The 24,494-nt window shown below is 45.8% G+C and overlaps 1 protein-coding gene across 5 annotated transcripts in view; it reads left to right on the forward strand.

Annotated features, from left to right (window-relative positions):
* Positions 1–24,494, forward strand: part of RAB11FIP4 (RAB11 family interacting protein 4) — a 208,916-nt gene that overhangs the window by 35,927 nt on the left and 148,495 nt on the right. The window lies entirely within an intron of this gene.

The raw sequence follows: 24,494 nt of genomic DNA on the forward strand, positions 1-24,494 counted from the left end.
TGCGGGGTGTGTGGGGTCCGCCCCGGGTGTCATCACTGGGAGGGGGGATGTTGACAAATGAGTGTTGTTGTTTTTTTAAAAAATGGGCTCATGAAACTTTTTAGGAGTGACATGGTGGCTTAGGCGCCTGCAGGTTCTGTGTTGTCTGAAACTGCAGTGTGGGACTTGCGTCTGCCTTCTGCCTCTCCCTCAGCCGCCCTACAGCTGAGGGGGAGGCGGCGGAGAGGCTCGCCCCACCCCCCATGGCACATATCACCCCGCCCCCAGCTACAGGATACACACCCCGCACCAGGCAACCGAGTGGCTAGCTACGCTGCTGCAAGGGAGGTGTTCATGGTGAGTTCCGGCACCTCTTTTTCTAGAAAAAGAGCACTGCTGCCAACATCCCTTGAACACAACCAAATGCCATGCAAGCATCCTATCTTATAGGTATGGAAGAGATGTTGTCAGTTTTCTCTGCCCTTGTTTTATGCCTAGAGCCAGGATTCTTTTAATGATGATGATGATGATGATGATAATTTATTATTTATACCCTGCACATCTGGCTGGGCTTCCCCAGCCACTCTGGGTGGCTTCCAACAAAATATTAAAATACAGTAATGCATCAAACTTTAAAAGCTTCCCTAAACAGAGCTGTCTTCAGACGCCAGCTAAATGTTGGCAAAGTCCTTCTGGCTGGGCAGGATGGGGCAAGCACAGAAGCCCTAGCCTTCACACAAGATTATTCTATCTTGTGCGCTTAGTGCTGAATGTTGGCTTAGTGTTACATTTGTTGTTGTTGTTTAGTCGTTTAGTCGTGTCCGACTCTTCGTGACCCCATGGACCAGAGCACGCCAGGCACCTCTGTCCTCCACTACCTCCCGCAGTTTGGTCAAACTCATGCTGGTAACCTCGGAAACACTATCCAACCATCTCGTCCTCTGTCGTCCCCTTCTCCTTGTGCCCTCCATCTTTCCCAGCATCAGTGTCTTCTCCAGGGAGTCTTCTCTTCTCATGAGGTGGCCAAAGTACTGGAGCCTCAGCTTCACGATCTGTCCTTCCAGTGAGCACTCAGGGCTGATTTCCTTAAGAATGGATGTGTTTGATCTTCTTGCAGTCCATCGGACTCTCAAGAGTCTTCTCCAGCACCATAATTCAAAAGCATCAATTCTTCGGCGATCAGCCTTCTTTATGGTCCAGCTCTCACTTCCATACATCACTACTGGGAAAACCATGGCTAAAGTGTCTTTAAGCCTTGGGCCACTAAATAGTGTGTTTGTGTGTGTGTGTGTGTGTGTGTGCGTGTGTGTGCGTGTATTCTGCTCTTTTTACAGTTGCCAAGAAAAGGGTTGCCAGCTCTGCTTCCTTTTTACGCTGGCCCTGCTCCCATGCCTTTAATTGTAGCCTGGCACAGAGGCATTAAGCAGGTGTCACTTTCCCTTCTCTTAATCTCCTTGCCAGGAAAAGCTCTGCCTGCTAAATTCCTGCATGCTGGGCTATAATTAAAAGCAGAGGAGACAATGCCATCACCAAAGCTGGCAGTCCTATCCACAAAGCACACCTTAAAGATCTTTGCATCGCGAGTTCCCGCCTCCTCCCAGTAGGAATAAAGACACAGGACACCATTATTTAAGGTTAATGGGCTAAAATTGGCCACAACTTTATTGGTTAGAGGTAAGAGCGGTATTGGCTTAGGCATTGGTCCTATCAGACTATCCGGCTTCAGCCTATTAGTTTGAAAACCGGGAAGGGTTAACACCAGCAGGGGGAGCCCTGCTTGATGCACATCAACTAGGTACTCCTCCGGGGTCACCGATCGGGAGCGCACTTTAGGCCCTGGCCTCCATAGGCTTCGGACGAGGCAACGCCCCCCGGAATCCTTTACTGGACTACCCTTCAATATTTGGGGAGGTGATGGCGCTCCCCCCCCAACACATCTACATAAAAATACCCCTACCAATGCCTAACCACCCAAACCAAGGAGTTGTGATGATTTGCTACGAGGTAGGTGAAAAACCAAATGGCCAGTGCCAATTCGCCAAGTGGAAAAAATTCCTACCAGGCCCCTTAATGGTGACCAACCGAGGTCCATAGCAATGTCAGAAGGGAAACCTTAAAGGGCGGGTGGGTGGGAAACCACAACAGCTGCGCGAACCGAAGAGGGAGATCCCGGGTCCGTGCCTGCCTTAAATGAGGCAAGCCACACCCCCTGAGCCAGCCAGTTGGCTGGCTCAGGGGATGACACCACGCGGGGCTGGAGGCGTGAGCTCGCAGTCCCACCTCCTCCTGATCTCGGAAGTGGCTTTGCATGGCTGTACTTGTACAGGAATCTGATTGCTTCCTGCCTCTCATTTCTCCCCCCCCCCCCCGATTTGTTTGATTGAGTGGAACTTGGCGAAACGAAGTGAGAGCACTTGTAAATGTGCTACCTGTAAATGCTGCGGTAATGCCATTATTTCTGCTCTCCCAAATTCTCTACAGCAAGAGCTTGTAAACATGCAGCGTAAAGGAGGCTACATGCTGTCAGTGAGCTGGCATTAATTTATCAGAAGGCACGGAGAAATGGGTCTCTGAAACGAACACGTAGATAGATGCAGTAGATTGTTTTCATTTCTTTAAGTTCTTATTTGTACTTTTCATGTTTGTACATTTCATTAATGTTGCAATCATTTTAACATTTCAAAGTTTGACTTCTTCCCTTCCCCCTCTTTCTACGGTTCCTTAAATTTATTTTTTAATATCTTCTGCATATCCAAATTCATTTAATTTACTCACTTAATTATCTATTTTAAATATATACTCTTATGAAACTGCAGGTTATTGCAATAATCCTGCCAATGTTTTTATCTGTTTGCAATTTATCTGCTAAAATTCAATACAGTGGTACCTCGGGTTACATACACTTCAGGTTACATACGCTTCAGGTTACAGACTCCGCTAACCCAGAAATAGTACCTCGGGTTAAGAACTTTGCTTCAGGATGAGAACAAAAATTGCACGGCGGCAGTGGGAGGCCCCATTAGCTAAAGTGGTGCTTCAGGTTAAGAACAGTTTCAGGTTAAGAACGGAGCTCCAGAATGAATTAAGTACTTAACCCGAGGTACCACTGTAAACCATTTCTTACCTTGATTTCGTCCTGTAAGTTTTGCCATTTCTGCATATTCCATACGTTTTTTTATCCATTTTTTCTTTGCTGGGACTTCTGCTTCTTTCCATTTTGGAGCGAGTAGCATTCTTGCCGCTGCAGCAGCATACATAAATAAATTTCTATACAATTTAGGTAGTTCTGTCCCTATAATTCCCAAAAGGAAAGCTTCTGGTTTTGGTTTTTTTTCCAATGGTTATTTTTAACCAGGCCTTTGGTTGATCTTATTTACATCCTATGCCCTTTTAAAATGTGTTTTGTTTTGGGAGGCTATTGGGTTGTTGCTTTTATTTTTATAAGGTATTTTGTGGTTTTATATCTTGATTTTATTCTGTGCACTGCCCTGACACCCCTGGGTATAGGGCGGTACATAAATTCAACAAATAATAATAATATATTGGCCCTACCACCCAAAATCATCATCCACTGAGTTGTAGCAGGCTAAAAAGCACATCGACCAGGGCTCCTGAAGGTAGCTGCTTCTTGCAGCCATTATTCCTGATCGCTGTTCCGCTCCTTTGCACTTGGGGGCACGCAACCTTCCTTCCGATGCCGAGGGATGGTTTATGAGAGTTGTAACTTGAATCGCAGGATGAAATTGCGCTGTCAAAGTTCAGGAGAAACCAGCTGCTTCACGCCTAGCTATGCAGAACCCAAAATGCTCAGGCAGTCGGGGAGAATTCCTCTACCTATCATTGCTGAAAGCTTATTGCTTGTGTTGTAAACAAAAATTGCCCTTTTCCCTTATGGGGTATCCAAGAGCCCATATAGAGTCCTTACATAGGTTCCCAGAAACATCATACATACATCACAGAAGGGGTGTAACCTAAGACCACCCCTCAGATACATCATACCTACATCACAGAAAAGGCGGTCTAAAACAGAAATTTTAATATTGTTTTTCTCCTGTTGTTGTTTATCTCCTGTCTGGCAGGTTACTTGATTGGATTGCCTGGGGAGCCTGGCCATTCTTTTGTAGTGATAAATACTTAGTTCCTGGGCCATGTCACCGGCTCACACCCTATTCAAACACAGACATACCCTTAAGACAGGATTTGTGAAGGAAAAGACAATGGGGAGGCTTTTCTAGTTTGACCTTGCAGAGAAAACATTTTCTCAGTTTAGGAATCAAAATAGCTTCAGGTCGGTCTTCCTGTGCTGATCTATGTATGTGCGGTTATGAACATTACCATATATCTGGTCCCATCACCTCCTGGCAAATAGAAGGGGAAGAAATGGAGGCAGTGAGAGATTTTACTTTCTTGGGCTCCATGATCACTGCAGATGGTGACAGCAGTCACGAAATTAAAAGACGCCTGCTCCTTGGGAGAAAGGCAATGGCCCCCAGTCAAGCTTGCAAAGATTTACCATTTGCCTGACAATAAATGTTGGAAATGTAAAGAAAAGGAAGGTACATTTTTTCACCTTTGGTGGACGTGCCCGAAGATTAAGGCATTCTGGGAAATGATCTATAATGAACTTAAAAAGGTATTTAAATATACTTTCCCCAAGAAACCAGAGGCCTTTCTCTTGGGTATTGTCGGCCAGGGGGTGTTAAAGACAGATATAACTTTCTTCATGTATGCTACAACAGCAGCTAGAATACTCATTGCGAAGTACTGGAAGACGCAAGACTTACCCACACTGGAAGAATGGCAGATGAAGGTGATAGACTACATGGGTTTGGCAGAAATGACGAGCAGAATCCGAAACCAGGGAAGAGAAGCAGCGCAAGAAGATTGGAAAAAGTTTAAGGACTATTTAAAGAAATACTACAAAATTAATGAAAGTTAGAAGGATGGTGGATTGGAAAGTAAATGGTTACTATTAGTAATGGTTAAGACAAGGAGAATAAGGAAGATTAGTTTGAATTTTTATTAAAACAAGGGAAGATTTGCTGAGTAATTGATAAGAACTTGGAATACAGAAAAGGGAGGCATGAGGAAGTCGGGGAAGAAAGGTGTAAGAAACTAAGATATGAAATGGTACATGTTTTTTGTTTTGATTGTGTTTTTTGTTTGTTTATGTATTTGTTATATGTCTGTGTTGTTATAAAAATCTGTAATAAAAAATTATTATAAAAAAAAAAAAGGGGAGAAAGGCGATGGCAAACCTAGACAGAGTCTTAAAAAGCAGAGACATCACCTTGCCAACAAAGGTCAGTATAGTTAAAGCCATGGTTTTCCAAGTAGTGATGTATGGAAGTGAGAGCTGGACCATAAAGAAGGCTGATCGCCGAAGAATTGATGCTTTTGAATTATGGTGCTGGAGGAGACTCTTGAGAGTCCCATGGACTGCAAGAAGATCAAACGTATCCATTCTGAAGGAAATCAGCCCTGAGTGCTCACTGGAAGGACAGATCCTGAAGCTGAGGCTCCAATACTTTGGCCACCTCATGAGAAGAGAAGACTCCCTGGAAAAGACCCTGATGTTGGGAAAGATTGAGGGCACAAGGAGAAGGGGACGACAGAGGACAAGATGGTTGGACAGTGTTCTCAAAGCTACCAGCATGAGTTTGACCAAACTGCGGGAGGCAGTGGAAGACAGAAGTGCCTGGCGTGCTCTGGTCCATGGGGTCACGAAGAGTCGGACACGACTAAAAGACTAAACAACAACAACAACAAGTCCTCAAAATTCCTATCACACTTGTGCTCATTACTAGTGGAGAAAAGTGCAGATATGAATGATTAGTGTTGGTTCTCAAGAGACAATGCAATAATGGGGGGTTAAGGTAGCTGTGGGTTTATCGCACCAGTTATGAAAAATGAAATGGGTGGGTATGGGGTGGGGGTCGCACGTAATTTATCTGGTCCTTTGCACAATTGCAAACTATTGATTACAATACCCTTTAAGTGGCAGATACCAAAAGAGTAGCCCTGTTAGTCTTTTACAGCAAAAACAAAGAATCTGTGGCCTTCCACTCCCATCAGCCCCAGTCAACAGGGCTAATCTAAGTTCAAAATGGGGTCTGAGCTGCAGAGCTCAGACATTAATGTGCGGTCAACTCGGAGGCATGATGAAGAAAGAGAGAGATTCTTGGGCAGGAAGGAAGTATGTTGCTTTACATCTTCCTGCCAAGGCAGATAAAGGAAGTGATCTCACTGAGTTCTCTCTAGCAAATTTTGTGGGAAAGCTCTGTGAGCCTCAGCCCCTTCATGTACCTATCTTGCCAAACATGAATGGCTCGTTTTACTGCAATAATGTCCCACAACAATAGCAAAAATGGCTGGATTCCAGACTAAAACCCTATGCTCACTTACCTGGGAGTAAGCTTCCTTGAACCCAATAGAGCAGGTGGTTATTCAAGATGGTACCCTCTAGATCTCACTTGCCGGATCATCACCTTGTCATAGTGAGTAGGCTTGCATGTTCCTATGACCCTTGTGAGTGAAGCTGTTGGGAGTCTCATACTCCCAGCAGGGTCACTCAAGGTGGTATGATCAAAGGGGAGGAGCTAGACCAAGAATGATCCAAGAAATCCTCAATGGCAGAACAGGCGGAAGATAGCAAGTGTATTGTTGCAATGGCTGTGAAGGTGGATGAAGGCTGCAGCAGATAAGAAACTACTGGTTGTCATGATTACTCATGCCATCGGAATAGAGCCTTACTGTGAAGACTGTGCGTTGGTCGTTGTGCACTGATTTACACACATAAAACAAATTCACACACAGGCATCTTCCCAAAAAACTATCCCAAACCCAAAAAAGTCCCATGGCGATTGGCAAATGGTAATGGCGGCAGGACCATGAAATCTTGAAGCCACTAGTCCCGAACCAGCACATGGGTGGTGGATAGAGATTCAGTCGTTCTGACTCAAGGAATGAGACAGTTGAGCCGCTTGGCAGCTGTATCCATGACTGAGTAGCCCTACTTAGGATTCACTCTGCTCACCCCGAAAAGGGGGAGGGTCTAGAAAAGGTGCCCTAAGAGGAAGGCACGCTTGGCAAACCCTCACCATGATGAACTCCCCCTTGGAAACCTATGTCCCCACTATGGAAGGACGTGTGGATCCAGAATTGGCCTCCACAGTCACTTATGGACTCACTGTTAAGACCAGGATTATGGAAGACAATCTTACTCGGCTACAAGTGATCGCCAAAGAAGAAGAAGAAGACCCTCCAGATGTAGTTTGACTCCCACTATCTCCATCCAGCATGACCATTGGTTGGGGTAATTGGGTCTGTAATCCAACAGTGTTTGGAAGGCACCAAACTGGCATGCCGCTGCAATAGGGCTTAGTTCTGAGTAGAGATGTAGGACTGCATTTCAGGGTACCAAGTGCTTTTTAACACCGTCACTTGCGAGTAGGTCCTCTGTTGGCATATGCCAAATGTGTGCAGCTCCCCAGGTGTGTAGCTTCATGGCAGTGCAGTTTTGTGCTGGAAGAACTTCAGTCAGACTCCCAGCTCTTCAGTCAGTTCAGTCCTTTAGTGACAGGTCCAAAGGGTGAAGGCAGTTTCACTATACAGTGCTACCTCGGGTTAAGAACTTAATTTGTTCTGGAGGTCCGTTCTTAACCTGAAACTATTCTTAACCTGAGGTACCACTTTAGCTAATGGGGCCTCCCGCTGCCACCGCACCGCTGGAGCACAATTTCTGTTCTCATCCTGAAGCAAAGTTCTTAACCCGAGGTACTATTTCTGGGTTAGCGGAGTCTGTAACCTGAAGCGTCTATAACTTGAAGCATCTGTAACCCGAGGTACCACTGTATTCATTATCTACAGCTTCCACTAGATCCTTAGTACAAGGTGAATGCTTCAAATGCAAAGCAAGTGCAACTCACAGCACAGAGTTCAGTATCAATATGACAGAGCCTCCTTGCAACGAAGCAAAGAGGCAATGTACGTTGTTGTTTAGCCGTTTAGTCGTGTCCGTCTCTTCGTGACCCCATGGACCAGAGCACGCCAGGCACTTCTGTCTTCCACTGCCTCCCGCAGTTTGGTCAAACTCATGCTGGTAGCTTTGAGAACACTATCCAACCATCTCGTCCTCTGTCGTCCCCTTCTCCTTGCGCCCTCCATCTTTCCCAACATCAGGGTCTTTTCCAGGGAGTCTTCTCTTCTCATGAGGTGGCCATGTATTGGTCTGTCCTTCCAGTGAGCACTCAGGGCTGATTTCCTTCAGAATGGATAGGTTTGATCTTCTTGCAGTCCATGGGACTCTCAAGAGTCTCCTCCAGCATCGTAATTGAAAAGCATCAGCCTTCTTTATGGTCCAGCTCTCACTTCCATACATCACTACTGGGAAAACCATAGCTTTTACTATACGGACCTTTGTTGGCAATGTACAGCCCCCTCTTAATATACCCAAGAATGACCACACCCTCAGCCAGTTTCCAGATCACAGTGACCTACTTGGCTGGTTACCAGGTCACAGTGACCTTCAAACACTAATCACAAGACCTGCAGGTGCAAGTTAAGGGAAGCATGTGCACCAGATTTTTCTTAACAGTGATTAAAGGAACCTCAATGTAGTCAAGCCACAGGAGATAAACTGTACTGTGTCGCTGCTGTTCCACCACCAGCACTTAGTTGCATTTGGACATTCTATAAATTTGGAGGCAAAAGCGAGTGTATTAACAGCTGAGCTGGTTGGCAGAGCGAAGCCTCAAGTCAGATTGACACAGCACGCTAATTCACTTCCCTTCCTTGAAAGTTGGTGGCATCAACAGTTGTCACTCACGTGTCAGATCCATTTTGTGTCTGGCAATTATTCCTGTCAAAGCTGGTGGTGTTTACTGCCTGTTTCCTTTTGGATGCCCTTCCGATAGCGATGAGGTGAAGATTAAATGTCCTAGCTGCAGGCTCTGAAAGGTTAAGTGTCTCCTCCTTGAGCTAAGTGGAAGATTGTGCATTTAAGGACGTGTTTGTGTGTCGGTGGCTGTCATCAAGAAGCTGAAAAATTTTCCCTCCTGATTGAGGGTCTTTCTTAGGTCATCCTATCTGGGATTTGTTTTCTGACTGTCTGAGAAGTTGTATTTCTGAGCTGTTTTCATGGAAATGGAGCTACGTGCTTCAGATGAAAGCAAACATGCGGGGCTATCTTGTGGGGCCAGACCTAAAATTGTGGTGGCCACTTGCACAAAAAATAAGAAGGCAAAGAAAAGGGCATACATTGGCCTAAAACCTGCATGTGCTAGTTTATAACTATAGATACTCATTTAGACAGTGCTATAATGAAAATCAAAATGCAATACAGTGGTAGCTCTGGTTATGTACTTAATTCATTCTGGAGGTCCGTTCTTAACCTGAAACTGTTCTTAACCTGAAGCACCACTTTAGCTAATGGGGTCTCCCACTGCCGCCGCGCAATTTTTGTTCTCATCCTGAAGCAAAGTTCTTAACCCGAGGTACTATTTCTGGGTTAGCGGAGTCTGTAACCTGAAGCGTATGTAACCTGAAGTGTATGTAACCTGAGGTACCACAGTACCATCGTACTTTGGATCCCGAACGCCTTGCGAGTCGAATGTTTTGGCTCCTGAACGCTGCAAATCTGGAAGTGAGTGTTCCGGTTTGTGAACGTTCTTTGGAACCCGAACGTTCAACGCGATTTCCAATTGGCTGCAGGAACGTCCTGTAGCCAATCGGAAGCCGTGCCTTGGTTTCCAAACATTTTGGACTTCCAGAATGGATTCCATTCAACTTCCGAGATATCACTGTACCAAATGACCTGGTTGCCTGTTCAGTTAGCTGCCTAGGTGTAAACTTTTTACAGGTAGGAGCAAGACCCTTCCTGATTATGGATCCTTAGGAATGTCCTCTGACAGCCCTTCACAAAATAGACTGTAAAATAGACTTCCTGGCCAGGTAAAATCACTGGAGGGGGAATAGCACAGAGCAGGAAGGATGGAAGAGACTCACCCAGGGGGCAAGTGTGTTGCTGTGGATTACTGGGAGGGAAAAGCAATGGGGAGGTTGTTGTGGTGCGCATGCACTGGTAGAATCACTCTGGTGCTCTCACCCATGCACCCACACCTTGCCAACCTCCCCACTGCCTTGCCCTCAGGGCCATAGCTAGGGAGTGGCGAGGTGGGCCCCTACCAGGGGCGCAGGCGAGGAGGGCGCAAACTCGGCTAAAAATATGTCCATAAATATGTCTTTAAATAAAAATATTGGTTATTGCCTCATAAGAAAATGTTTTAAATAGAGGGTGAATTGAATGGGTGGTGGTGGTGGGTTTGGAGGAGAGGCGGAAGGAAGAGCTACCGTATTTTTCGCTCTACAGGACGCACCCGACCATAGGACGCACCTTGTTTTAGAGGGGAGAACAAGAAAAAAAATCTCCCCCTCTCTGCGTAGCACCCCTTCAGCGAAGCAGCAGGAGAAGTGGAGCCCCTTCCATTTCTCCTCCCACTTAGCTGAAGGGGCGCTGCGCCTTAGCTGAAGGGGCACCTACCCTTCAGTGAAAGGAACCCAAAGCCTCCGGAGCGCAGCGGGAGCTCCGGTGGCTATCCTTGAAGCCTGGACCGACCGTGCGCACTGACCCCTCTCGCTCTCCAGGCTTCAGCGAAAGCAACGTGAAGCCTCCGGAGCGCGGTGGGAGCGCTCCCTCTGTGCTTCGGAGGCTTTGCATTGCTATTGCTGAAGCCAAGGAGCCTGCATTCACTCCATAAGATGCACACACATTTCCCCTTAATTTTTGGAGGGGGAAATGTGCGTCTTATAGAGCGAAAAATACGGTAATTTGACCATGGGGGGGACGCAATCTGGACAGTTCTGCCAGGGGCGCAAGATCACCAACTACAGCTCTGCTTACCCTTCACCTTCTTCCTCCCAGTAAGTGACAGTAACATACCTGACAGGAAGCTAGCATGTCTCCCCTCACTGAACAAGCTACTCAGTGCTATTTTTCTCGAAAAAGAGGTGCCCGAACTCAGTATGAACACCTCCCACATTCTCACAGAATGGCAATAGCACCCACCTGAGAGGTGCCGGAACTGAGTTTCTCTGTGAATTCCCCTTGAGGGAGGAAAAGCCCTGAAGCTACTTCTAGTTGAGGGGCTTGGCCTGGGCCCCTCAAGGCGCCAAATGCACAAGCGAGGAAGGCCACATTTGAATCCTGGCCCTGACATCCCCCACCTTTGGTGCAGAGCAAGGTGTTTAGCCAAAAATATAGGCAGGCAATGAAGAAATAATCATGTGTGGCCCAAAACCTGAGAGGGGAAGGGGAATATTGCTCTGTCCCCTGCTTGGCACTCCTGCTTACATCTTCTTGGCTGACAGAGTGCTCTTGACACCCCTTGCTGCTGCTTCTGTTTCATGAACCAAAGAGCTTTCTGCATTTGGTGTTTTCCACCTGCAAAGCAGAGTTTGCTCCCTCCAAAGCTTGGTTTCTCCCCACCCCTTCATGTTGGCACAAAAGAGCTGTGGTATATCACCGCTGCCTATTACAGTGTGCAAATGAACAAGTGATTTAGAGAGAGTTTGGGGGGTGGAGCAAATTTCACCTCATATCCTCATCAGAGGCGTTGTTCCAAATTTATTTTCAGCTTTCCTGGTATTCTGTTCTCTGCAGGGATTCCTCTTTTAAGAAGGAAAGAAAAGTGGCTTAAGTCAAAGCGATGGCCTCGCTGCTCATCCCATTGTGGGGAGGAAGGTGACTCTGCTGGCTGACTCCATAACTGGAGCACACTCATAGAGCTCTCACTCTACATTGAAAGGGTGGTATTAGTAGTAGCTGCTTGCCTTATTCTTGCTGTGCTGCAGCCTTTCAAGTCACAGAATCAGCCATTAAGTTGCAGTCGCCATCTCATACCTGCCAACATTTCTCCAATGAAAATAGAGATGTCCTCTTCAATGAAAATAGGAACCTTCTATTCCATACCCTCCAATATTTCTCCAATGAAAATAGGGATGTCCTAAGGAACAGTGGGACATTCCAGTCCCTGACCTATGGCTATGCTGACTGGGGACCGGAATGCCCCGCTTTTCCTTAGGACATCCCTATTTTCATCGGAGAAATGGAGGGTACCATAGGACAGAATTCTAAACTGGAAGATGTCTGGTGAATGACTCTTTGAGGCAGGGCCGTCTTAACTGTAGGTATTAGGGATGCGGGGCACCCGGGCACCGGGCTCTCAGGGGCACCAGGCCAGAGTCCAGAGCCTGAGAGTTGGAGTCTGGGGAAGAGCCCGCCCGTCTCTGGCAGGAGTTCGGGTGCAAGCAAGATTGTGAGGTGCTGAGGTGGCTGGCTCCAACCTCCTGTGCACCTGGGATTGGGGTAGGGCCATGGAGAGGCACGCCCAGAGCGTGCTGCCCTCCTGGCGAGGTGAGCCTAGCACCGCAGCCTCAAGCTTCTCTGTGCCCTCCTCTGCCCTGCCTGCGCACCTCAACGGCCAGCCCAGAGCATGCTGCCCCCCCAAAAAAGTTGACAATTCTGGGCAACCTGGGGGGAGCGCCGGGCGGATTTTTGCACCCCAGCGCCACGTATGCTTAAGACAGCCCTGCTTTGAGGTTAGTTTTATATTCATGGCATTTTTTAAATAAAGCAATTTTAAAGCTTGATTTGGAGCCAAAGAACAGTATAAAAATAAGCAAACATTTGCTGTGTTAAAGCATCCCAACAAATCAAAGAGTACCCCTCCCCCCTACGTATCTCATCTTGTAAAAGTATCTCGGGCATAACTGGAGTCAAGGGAAGAGTTTCAGTCTTGTAGATTCTAAGTAAAGATTGCAAAGATACAATATATTTCAATACAAATTAGATAGGCACACACATCCAGCAACCGCAGGCCTGTTTTTCCAGTCTAGCTGAATTTTGTTACCGTCTTCGGCATTCTCAGCACCGTGTGCTCTGCACCAAGAGGGATACTCTAATCAAATTTAAGATGCCATTGCTCTGCAGTGGATCTTATAAATCATGCAAGAGCCTTTCAAACTCCATCCTGGGGAGAATTCTATGTGTTTGATTTCATGCTACAGAGAAAATTCCAGCTAGGTGCAAGCAAACTATATGTGCAAAATCCTCTCCTAAGAAATGCTAATGGAACCGCCCAAGGGATAGTTTGACCTTCTTAGCTGTGATATTTGTCTGACTTCCTTCCGCCTGCTAAAACTGTTAGGAGCATGGTTCATAGATGCCTCCAGAGTGGGAAGGTGTAAAACAGACAGTGAGAAAAGACACAAGGGTCAAAAAAGAGAGAGAAAGGGACCAATAGCCAAGATTCGTGCAGTGAAATAAACATTAGATGCATGGGAGACTTATAACATCCAAAAAGTGAAAAAATGTAAACGCCCTCGGTCCAGTATACCTGAAGGAGCGTCTCCACCCCCATCGTTCAGCCTGGACACTGGACAATGTTGCCCCCATCGTTCAAAAGAGGGGGAAAGAAGGTCCAGGTTACTACTGACCACTCAGCTTGATGCCGATACCAGAAGAGGTCCTAGAACAGGTCAGTTTGTGAGCCCTTAGGAAAGGATGCTGTGATTACTAAGACCCAGCATGGGCTTCCCAAAAACAATTTGTGCCAGATAAATCTCATTTCTTTTTTGATAGAGTTACAAGCATGGTGGATCAGGGGAACGCTGTGGATGTAGTGTATCTTGATTTCAGTAAGGCTTTTGACAAGTCCCCCATGATATTCTTGTGATTTGGATATGTGTGTGTGTGTGGGGGGGGAGAGAGAGAGAGAGAGAGAGAGAGAGAGAGAGAGAGAGAGAGAGAGAGAGAAATTTCCACAACACACATACTCTTTCTCTGCATGCAGAAAGTTCCAGGTTCAAATTCCCAGCATCAGGTAGGGTTGGAAAAGACCCTTATCTGAAGTCCTGCAGTCACAACTTGAGAATGTAGACAGGAGGGAACTTGATGGATCAATGAGATGATCACGATAGGGCAGCTTGCTATGTTCCCTGTGTGGCTGAGGAGCCCACCAAGAGGATAGATATATGAATGTGATGGTCTTCCCATCTTTGTCTCCACCACCTGCTATTCAGACTTATACTGTCATCCATGCATGTCTCTAATTCTTTAGAAGCCATCTAAGTGGCTTCACATGGCTGTGAATTCTACCAGTTATTACACGCCATGCGATGGAGTACATCCTTTCATTGCTCCTAAGTCCCCTGTCAATCAGCTTCACTGGGCGACCTTGAATTCTAGTATTATACCCCGTCCCTCTCTGTGTCATGGCATCTTCTCCACCCGCATCCCTCTGGTCTCTCAGGGAAACTTTTGAACTGCTGATCTTAAAATGCACCACCCACAAGCCAAGCTGAGATTTATTTTATTCTGCTTTCACCTTTTGGAAGAGGCACAGCAATTACCCCAGAGGAGGCTTCTGAAGGCATTATTTATTGCTGTGCATCTCTTCTTACTGGGTTCCCTAATCCATTTATTTCATCCCCACAGAGCCAGTTCTGCTGTTCAGCAATGTTTGGAAGGTCACAGTGTGTTCACACTTGATGCAGAGCCCTAAAATGAGAGACAACAGCTCCAGCTCTTGGGTTCAGAGTGTCTCTCTGTCCCTTCCTGCTGGATCCTGTCCACAGCTCCATTTCCTAACCCATCAGAGAGGCCTGCTATTACTTGCAATTTACTGCTAAACGGCCTCGGTCCTGTATACAGTGGTACCTCGGGTTACATACGCTTCAGGTTACATACGCTTCAGGTTACAGACTCCGCTAACCCAGAAATAGTACCTCGGGTTAAGAACTTTGCTTCAGGATGAGAACAGAAATTGTGCTCCAGCATCACGGCAGCAGCGGGAGGCCCCATTAGCTAAAGTGGTGCTTCAGGTTAAGAACAGTTTCAGGTTAAGAACGGACCTCCGGAATGAATTAAGTACTTAACCCGAGGTACCACTGTACCTGAAGGAGCGTCTCCACCCGCATTATTCAGCCCGGACACTGAGATCCAGCTCCAAGGGCCTTCTGGCGGTTCCCTCATTGCAAGAAGTGAGGTTACAGGGAACCAGACAGAGGGCCTTCTCGGTAGTGGCGCCCACCCTGTGGAATGCCCTCCCTTCAGATGTGAAGGAAATAAGCAGCTATCCTATCTTTAAAAGACATCTGGAGGCAGCCCTGTTCAGGGAACTTTTTAATATTTAATGCTGTATTGTTTTTAACACTCTATTGCGAGCCGCCCAGAGTGGCTGGGGAAACTCAGCCAGATGGCTGGGGTATAAATAATGAATTATTATTATTATAAGATCCATTCACATTGGCACCCTTGATGTATATGTCTTTTTTCATCTCCCTTCCAAAATCTTTTGTATTGATTTAAGAATCTTTCGACTTCAGTGGGGAGCTCCTCCTCTGACTCCCCCACAACCCTCTTTGATGAGCCGTCCATGTAATTCTGTTTTTTAACTGCTCCCCAAAGGCACTGCGAGGTTCTCTTTTGGCCTTTGACTTGTCGTCTGCTTCTTCATCTTCAGATCTATGCAAAATCAATTACAGGCCTCCTGCTAGCTTGTTAACAAAATCTACCACTCTCTGCTATTAATTGAACGGAGAGGAAAGGCGCCATCGGGAAGCCTGGCCACACTGATGCCTCTCAATAGCTGTCCCTTAAAACCTCGGCTAGCCTCAAGACTGCAGCGATATGTGGGATGATGCAGAGAAATGCACCCTCCCGTTCCAACCCCCAGCCAAAAGCAGGTTGAGCTGAGGCTAACCAAAGCATATTGTTCCCTTCTTCAGACACAGCTGAAGATCACAATAAATTATCTTCTCCTTGCATGCCTCGCTGTCAGCCTTTGATCAGTGACCCGTGATAGTTCTGCTGCATCAGTTATAACTTTGTTTCACTTTGATATTTGAAGGATCTGAGTGTTGAGCTGGGCAGTCCTTGCTTCAACTCTCGCCCTAGCTGCCAAACTTACTGGGTGGTCTCCACTACCCCCAATCAGTGGTGGGAGTACCACAGGGGCAGTTGCCCCAGGTGCAAAATTGTTAGGGAGTGCAAAATTTCAATATCCATTGCTGCGTCAATACACCTGTGACCAAAGAATTGCTTGCAACTTTCTCCCTGCATTCTCTCAAATCCAAACTCCTCCTCCACCTCCTCCTCTTCTTCTTCTTCTCCTCTCTCTCTCTCTCTCTCTCTCTCTCTGTGTGTGTGTGTGTGTGTGTGTTATCTTGTTTCCGCCTCCTCTATAGGTTTGCCATATGTATACATGAAGGTCTGAAGGGGGCAGTAATGAGTCACTCATTGTGTCAGGCTGTGGCTGTGGCTTCATCTTAGGCCACTCTGATAGGCAGCCGCTCTCTAAGGACTTAGAACATGGATGGGGAACTTGGGAGGTCCTTCAGATGTTCTTGGCACTTCAACTCCCATCAGCCCCAGCTAGCATGGCTCAGGGATGATGGGAGTCATAAGCCAGTGTTTCCCAAACTTGGGTCTCCAGCTGTTTTTTGGACTACAACTCCCATCATCCCTAGCCAGCAAGACCAGTGGTCAAGGATGATGGGAATTGTAGTCCAAAAGCAGCTGGAGCCCCAAGTTTGGGCAACACTGCCTTAGGCAGAGGTCTTCCACGATCTTGCTACCTGAAATCCTTTTAAGTGGAGATGCCAAGATTATTCACGCAAAGTCCTTTTTTTATAATAATTTTTATTAACAGGCCAATCAAGTCACATTATTTCCAAATCACATTAGTTCCAAATTATACAGCCAAATTTTAAAATTTTGTTGGGGGTACCCATACTTCAAGCTCCAAACGGGGATCCAAGCATCACTTATGTTGCTGCTTTAATTAAACAGTTCTATCCAGTTCTGTCCAGATAGTCTCTTTATTACTTTCTTCATCTTCTTGTTGTTATCATATAATCCTTTCTTTGCGATCTCTGATAATCTTCACAAGCAGGTTGGAAACAAACATCTTCTGCGTGGGTTTTACACTCTCCAAGAATCATATCACTTAGGAACAGATGCCAGTCCACACTTCCATAAAAATTTTATCCTCGGTCTGTCCTTTGGTTCTCCAGGCTTGCCAAGTATATCAGAATATCAGGAGGGCTCTGCCAGGTTTAGATCGCATTCCAGTCATGATTCACATTCCAATGATCCTGGTCCTCCTCCCCCCATCTTTCTTAGGCAAGCCTGTCTTAGCGAGACGCCATTTAAAACTGCATCATAAAACTTTCCTCCGTTCTCCTTTGTTTACCAATTATCTCTTTGATCTATAATTCACTCCACACAGCTCTTGAATTCCTGCTTGTGCTTAATAAAATGCCACGAACTTCTTTCTGGGGTGGAGGGTTATTAATACTCACATAAGGCAAAGAAAAGTTTTTTCCTCCACCCCCCCTTCCATTTCACTCCAAACGTACCAGTCTCTTGATGGTGGTTCATCACTTGATTTATTTGTCCCATCTGTCGCTCCGGTCACAGAGATCCATTAATCAGCAGTCTTATCTCCCGAATTTCGCCTGATGTATGTGCTTTAGCTTCTTTCCAATTATATGTTTCCAATTATATTTCCGAGCTAAAGCGAACCCGGGCGCTGATTGGAGACGGCGTCAGGAAGAGCCGACTTCACCGAGGGGCTGTGCCAAGTGACCGGCACCCCCTTCTTTCGAATCTGGGGGTGCATTGTGGCCACCGCTGGCAAGGCAGTCCCCCCCATCTCCTTGGGGGTGGGTGGGAAGGCTGCATACTTCCCATAGCAGCCTCTTAATTACCTCGTGTGGGTCGGAGAGATGTTATTGTCGGCCATCTTCCAATGCGCCACCTGGTGGCCCCCCTATTCACGCAAAGTCCTGATTGGATGTGGAAATCCCCCAAACACAGAATAGATGGAGAAAGTTTCCAGTGTCTTAATATATGTGAAAAGTCTGCTTTTTGTTGTTGATTTTCCTAGTGCCAGAAGCTTGAGAAGGCTGCTTGCTAGCTGGCAGCTGCTTCTTACTGCTTGTTCAAGTATGTTATATATCTTAGGGAACAAAAGGAGTTCTGTGTCATGCATCCTGATTACTCAAGTGATGTTCTTAACCTTTTACAGGGCCATAAATAACACTGGTAGCCCCATAGCCTTTCGCTATTACAGAGATGTCTGATTAATTGTCTCAAGTGTGCTCTGCTGAGCGAGGAAAGGAAGGCAAAGCTGTGATTTCTTTCCAAAACAGAGAGAAAGGATGGGTGACACTGCTGACTCCAAACAGATAACGAAATTATGGATTCACTTCTACTGCCGTGTTGTTGTTGAGTGTTTTGTGACCTGCGTCGTTTGAGTTCTAGAAAAGTGAGGTGTGAATGTGTTCTGTAACTCAGCAAATGGCAATACAGAGAGAGTAACATGGATTCTACTTGTGCCATTCCTTCTAAATGGGGTTTCCCACAGTCATCCGGTTGGCCACTGTGAGATCAGGGTGCTAGGCTAGATGTGCCACTGGCCTGATCCTGCAGGATCTCCTTATGTTCCTATGGTTATGCAGCCAAACTGTTATCAGTACATTCCCAAGGCGAACATTCATTCATTTGATTGATTGATTTTTTTTGTTTGATTTTTTAAATTAAATTTCTGTTTTACATTTTAGAATATTCACTTAAGCAATCTTAAAATATCAATGACTTCCCTTCCTCTCTTTCCATGGTTCATTCTGCACAACATAAATCCCTGCATATTTTATATAAACTAAACCATTCAGTATTCCATTATTACATCCACCAAAACTTACGGTCACTGTTGAATTTATCTTAATGCTGCCCGCATTTTCAGATAAACACAATTTTCCTCCATATATTCAATAAACATTTTCCAATCTTCTTTAAACGTGTGTTCTTCTTGTTCTTTTATTCTACATGTTAGGTCCGCAAGTTGGGCATATTCCATCAATTTAAGTTGCCATTCTTCTTTGGCTGGGACTTCACTCGTTTTCCATTTTTGGGCTAACAAAACACGAGCCACGATAGTGGCATACATAAATAACAAATGATTGATGAATTGATTGATTTTTAACATGTCCATCATCCCAAAGGAGCCAAGGCAGGGTGTCATAAAAAGAGCTTTGCTGGATCAGACTAAAGGTAAAGGGACCCCTGACCATTAGGTCCAGTCGTGACCGACTCATCTCGCTTTATTGGCCGTGGGAGCCGGCGTACAGCTTCCGGGTCATGTGGCCAGCATGACTAAGCCGCTTCTGGTGAACCAGAGCAGCACACGGAAATGCCGTTTACCTTCCTGCCAGAGCAGTACCTATTTATCTACTTGCACTTTGACGTGCTTTCGAACTGCTAGGTTGGCAGGAGCAGGGATGGAGCAATGGGAGCTCACCCTGTTGCAGGGATTCGAACCGCCAACCTTCTGATCGGCAAGTCCTACGCTCTGTGGTTTAACCCACAGTGCCACCCGCGTCCCTAGGAGTCAAATACCACCAGTACAATATTCCCCGCTTCCCTTTTCCTAAACCCAGTTTCTCTTCCTCCTCTTGAATAAGCAGTCTGCCTAGCATTTATTAGCAGCGACGGTGCAGAGGCAGAGTCACTCACTGAAGGGAACAAACTGCTGAAGCTTTTGCCCTGTAGTGCTTTCAAATTCGTTTGGGTTGGCTGTCAGCAGTACTCCCACACCAGCAAGTATTGCTTTGGGTGCCACCAGCCTCCTCTTTTTTGAGGGCCCCCCCAAAAAAATCTACTTCCAGCTACTTGCCAGAAGCACACCGTCACATACATTCAACACTGGGAGGAGGAAAAGCAGAAGGAAACCCCATGGAGGAGTGGGGGGCAAGCTCCAGCGGGGAAGCCTTTTGAAATCTATGACACAGCCAATATGTGCTCTGAAAGCAAACGCTGCAGGCACAAGAATAAGCTATAAGGGAGGTGACAGTCCAGAAGGCTGGTGGCCTAGCAGGAAGCTGGGGTGGGGGCTGGAGTTTGCTGCTGAGGCCAAGTATTGGGTTGTCAAGCCCAGAGCTGGAGCTTCTGCTTGTAACTTGAAGCCAGTTTGGGACTACAACTTCCATCAGCTCCAGTCAGCTCAGACTGATGGGCTTCATCAGGGCCAGATTTAGGTTTGATGAGGCCCTAAGCTACTGAAGGTAATGGGGCCCTTTATATATCCAGCTGTCCTTTGCCAACATCAGATTGTCACTGGTTTTTGTGTTGAATACATGCTATATGGTAATTTATGGACCTAATAGGTATCTAAAGCCATTTTTCACATAACAAAATACGTATTTTATCAAAGTAATTGTTGAACTGAAATACAATTAAAAAGTATGTTAATAGTGAAATACAATTAAGAAGAAGTATACTAATAGTGAAATAATTATTAAGCTCTAACTTAAAATGAATTTTTACTCATAACAAACTTAATAATGCAAACACATTGGCATTTGGCAATAACAAAAGTTCCTTTAGAAACACAATTTACAAAGACTCATAATCTAGTCTCTAGAAACTTGCTATAACATGAAATAAGAATAGGCATAAATATATGGTGCAAACTACTAATAATTATAAATAGCAGAATGTAGGCCCCCTATATATAGAAATGAGCAAACCAGTGATATTTTAGGGAGCAGGCTAACAGGCGGGGCCCATTACTTACATCATAGGAGCCTACACAACACAAAACACTGTTGCTGTATGGGGGTTTTATTTTGCTTCTTTTTTATCTTATATTTTGGAAATGTACAACCAGTTTCTTTTTCTTTATTTTTTTGGGGGCCCCGAAGAGAGTGGGGCCCTAAGCTATAGCTTGTTTAGCTTATCCGTAAATCCGGTACTGGGCATCGTAGTCCGAAACATCTGGAGGGTCCCAGGTTGATGAAGATAGCTTTAAGCAGCAGTGCAGATAGATAATTTTATACACCAGACTTAATGGCCCAATAGGGGAGTCCTGGAAGACTATTGGTGTGATAGACACAAACCTCTCTCCCTCTCTCTCTCTCTCTCTCTCTCTCTCTCTCTCTCTCTCTCTCTGCCTGTATATGTTCAGGCAGGTGAAAAATGGGAGCAGTATCGCAGACAGGGGACCTGGTGAACTGAAGTTCTGTAGAAGAAAGATCAAAGTCAGCCAGCTTGGGCTCCCCTCCAGGTTTGAGTGGAACTAGTTTGAGCATAAATCTGAAGGGGCGTGCTGCTCCTGGTGCTCAATTTGCTGCTGTTTCCTGAACATGGGAGATTTACTGCTTTTGTTGCAGCACAAGCATGTCTATAATTCACTAACATAAGCCATCTGAACATTGGAAAACTAGGACACCAAGAAAGTTTGTCTCCATTCATTCTTATACTTTTTATTTTATTTTATTTTCAAGTTTTTATTTTTTTAAAAAAGGATCTGGGTTGCTGGTACAGAATGCTTGCACTTGGTGCATGACCTGACAAATTCTTTTAAACTGACAGCTGTCCATGGTGCTGAATTGGGATTGTGCTCTGCTATGAGACTAATGACCATAAATTTCACACACAGAGGCACATGCTGTGTCACATTCTGAAGGAATATGAGCTAAATATTAGTGCTATGTTTGTGTTGTCAGGGAATGGTCTGAAGACGAGGACTGGGGAATGCATTCTGTGGCAGACCATCTTCTCTCCGATGGAGAGCTGGAGGGGGAAGAGTCGCCCCCCCCGTCTCAGCGTGTTCAGAAGCAGAGAGAGCTGAACAGCTTAGGGAGGAGTTACCCAATTACAAGATAATGACAAGGGAGCCAGAAGGGAGGGAGCAGCTAGCCGAGACGTCACTTGAGAGTGGGGGTGACCCTCCCCTCCACGGACTCAGAGGTCCGAATGTATCAGAGAACAAAGGAGTCAGAGGGAGGGAGGAACTTCCCATTGGCGCCCCAAATGCTGCAGAAGTCAGAAGTAGGATTTAGAGTAGCCAACTGCCCTTTGTGCGGTGAGCTGTGCATTTGTGCTTGCAACATGATGCTGTAATAAAAGGACTATAAATATATCAACTGTTCATTCATTCTTATCTGTGAAGTTGCCGAAGGGTTTGCAATGACTGCTGTTCACGTTTGCTGCCAAATGCAAGCTATCTTGCTCGGGAGCTTTTTTTGGGGGGGGGGTGTCACATAAAATGCAACCTTGTCTGTGCCAAACGACACTAATGATTCCTCCCTTCCCATTGGACATTGCAATGGTCTGATCCAGGAAAGCATTGCTCATCTCTTGCCTCTGGCACTATTCGTATCTAACAGCATAATTGCTACACACTGCTGCAGTGTGTGTCTTACTCGGCCGTGTATCTAGATGATTATAACTGCCTCCCATCAAATGCTCAACACGCCTGCCGCAGGGATGGAAAACATCCCTTTTCTTCGATATTTTTGTGATTCATTTGCTGAAGGGGTTTACCGTAAAGTCATCAGGAAGGGCCTCATGCCCAATGACCGTACCAGACTTGTGCAGTATCTCCATCCCCGGTCCAGATTAAGACTCCGGGAAAATGAATGTGCAAAGCACTCCTCCTCATTGCTTTATCTGAGGGCTGGTTGTTTTAAAAAAAAGTGTGTGGTGGTTTTGCTCACATTTTTAAAACTGTAAAACTGAGAATCTAGGTCATGTCTGTATTCAGCGGCTGCCTATGCCTTAAGCTTGGCTTCTTGCTCTGTGGTGAAATGTTCATGCCCACGTTTCTTCCTTTCAGAACCTCGGGGGTGGGAAGCAGTTCCATGGCATTCCAACTTGTAATGTTTTCATTATTATTTTCAGCTGAGGATCCCTGTTTCCAGTGGAAATTTCCCATTGGCCCTCCTTTACGCACTGTTCTTTAGTCCCGTTTCACAAGATGTGGGCCTTTCAGTACTGACACAGGTCCTAGCCCAGCAGTTCTCAACCTGTGGGTCCCCAGATGTTGTTGGACTACAACTCCCATCATCCCTGAACTCTGGCCTTGCTAGCTAGGGGTGATGGGAGTTGTAGTTCAACAACATCTGGGGACCCACAGGTTGAGAAAGGCTGGCCCCATCCCCAAAAAAAGCTTCACAGCAAGGCTATATGGTCCAGTATCTGCAGGTGAAGATGTTTGTTCACAGGACTTGGGGCCCCTTCTCAACATTATCGTCATGCTGTTAACTTGCACCTTTTCAGCCCGAGGGCTGCGTTCTCTCTCGAGGAATGTTTCCTGGGTGCTGACCAAGGCAAAAGTGGGGCAAAGCAATGAATGTAAATTTTACCTTTATAAAGGTAACGACTGTTGCATCAGGAGAGGCAGACCAGGTCTTCTCCCAATGTGACATTCGCACGCAGCATCTCCTGTTGCTGCACAGCCCAGGGCGTCTTCCTGCCAGGTCTCCTCTGCCCCCTCAAGATTGGCCTAGGACCCTCGTACGTACGGGACCGCCTCTCACGGTATGCCCCACAGAGGACATTAAGGTCTATAAATAGCAACACCCCAGAGGTCCCAGGCCTTAAGGAAGTCAGATTAGCCTCAACCAGAGCCAGGGCTTTTTCAACACTGGCTCCGGCCTGGTGGAACTCTCTGCCTCACGAGACCAGGGCCTTGTGGGATCTGATTTCTTTCCGCAGGGCCCGTAAGACAGAGTTGTTCCTCCTGGCCTTTGGCTTAGAATCAATTTGATTCCCTTCCCCTCTTTCTTTTTTCCTTCTCCTCCTCTGAAGAGGCTATAAAACATATTTTGCTGCACTATGCATTCCAAGAGTAAGCCAGGGCTGAACTGATATTACCATTGCTGGTACCTTTCCTGGGAAAATCAGAGGCTCACTATGTCAGGTTCCTATTGGAAGACCGGACAAACGCTAGAACATTAGCAGTGACAAAGTTTTTATCGGTGGTTGCAAGAACCAGTGATCCCTATCTTTAAGTCTGAACAAAATGTTTGTTTAACCTGGAGGTAAAAGGTAAAGGGACCCTTGACCATTAGGTCCAGTTATGGCTGACTCTGGGGTTGCGCTGCTCATCTCACTTTATTGGCCGAGGGAGCCAGCATACAGCTTCCGGGTCATGTGGCCGGGTCTGGCGAACCAGAGCAGCGCACAGAAATGCTGTTTTGTTTTTTTTTAATTTTTTTATTAAAGGGTTTTTTTTATAACAACAAAAACAAAACAATACAATACAATAAACACAACAAACAAACAAACAAAAAGTACAATTTCAGATCTTATTTTCTTGTACCTTACTTCTCCGACTTCCTCATGCCTCCCTTTTCTGTATTCCAATTTCTAATCATTTATTCAGCAAATCTTCCCTTATTTTAACTTAGTTTGATCTTACTTATTCTCCTTATCTTATCCATTACTAATAGTAACCATTTATTTTCTAATCCAACATCATTTTAACTTTCATTAATTTTGTAATATTTCTTTAAATAGTCCTTAAATTTTTTCCATTCTTCTTCCGCTGCTTCTCTTCCCTGGTTTCGAATTCTGCTCGTCATGACGAGCAGAAATGCTGTTTACCTTCCCACCAGAGCAGTACATATTTATCTACTTGCACTTTGATGTGCTTTCAAACTGCTAGGTT

Source organism: Podarcis raffonei, chromosome 2 (assembly GCF_027172205.1).
Source record: "Podarcis raffonei isolate rPodRaf1 chromosome 2, rPodRaf1.pri, whole genome shotgun sequence".
Lineage (NCBI taxonomy): Eukaryota > Metazoa > Chordata > Lepidosauria > Squamata > Lacertidae > Podarcis > Podarcis raffonei.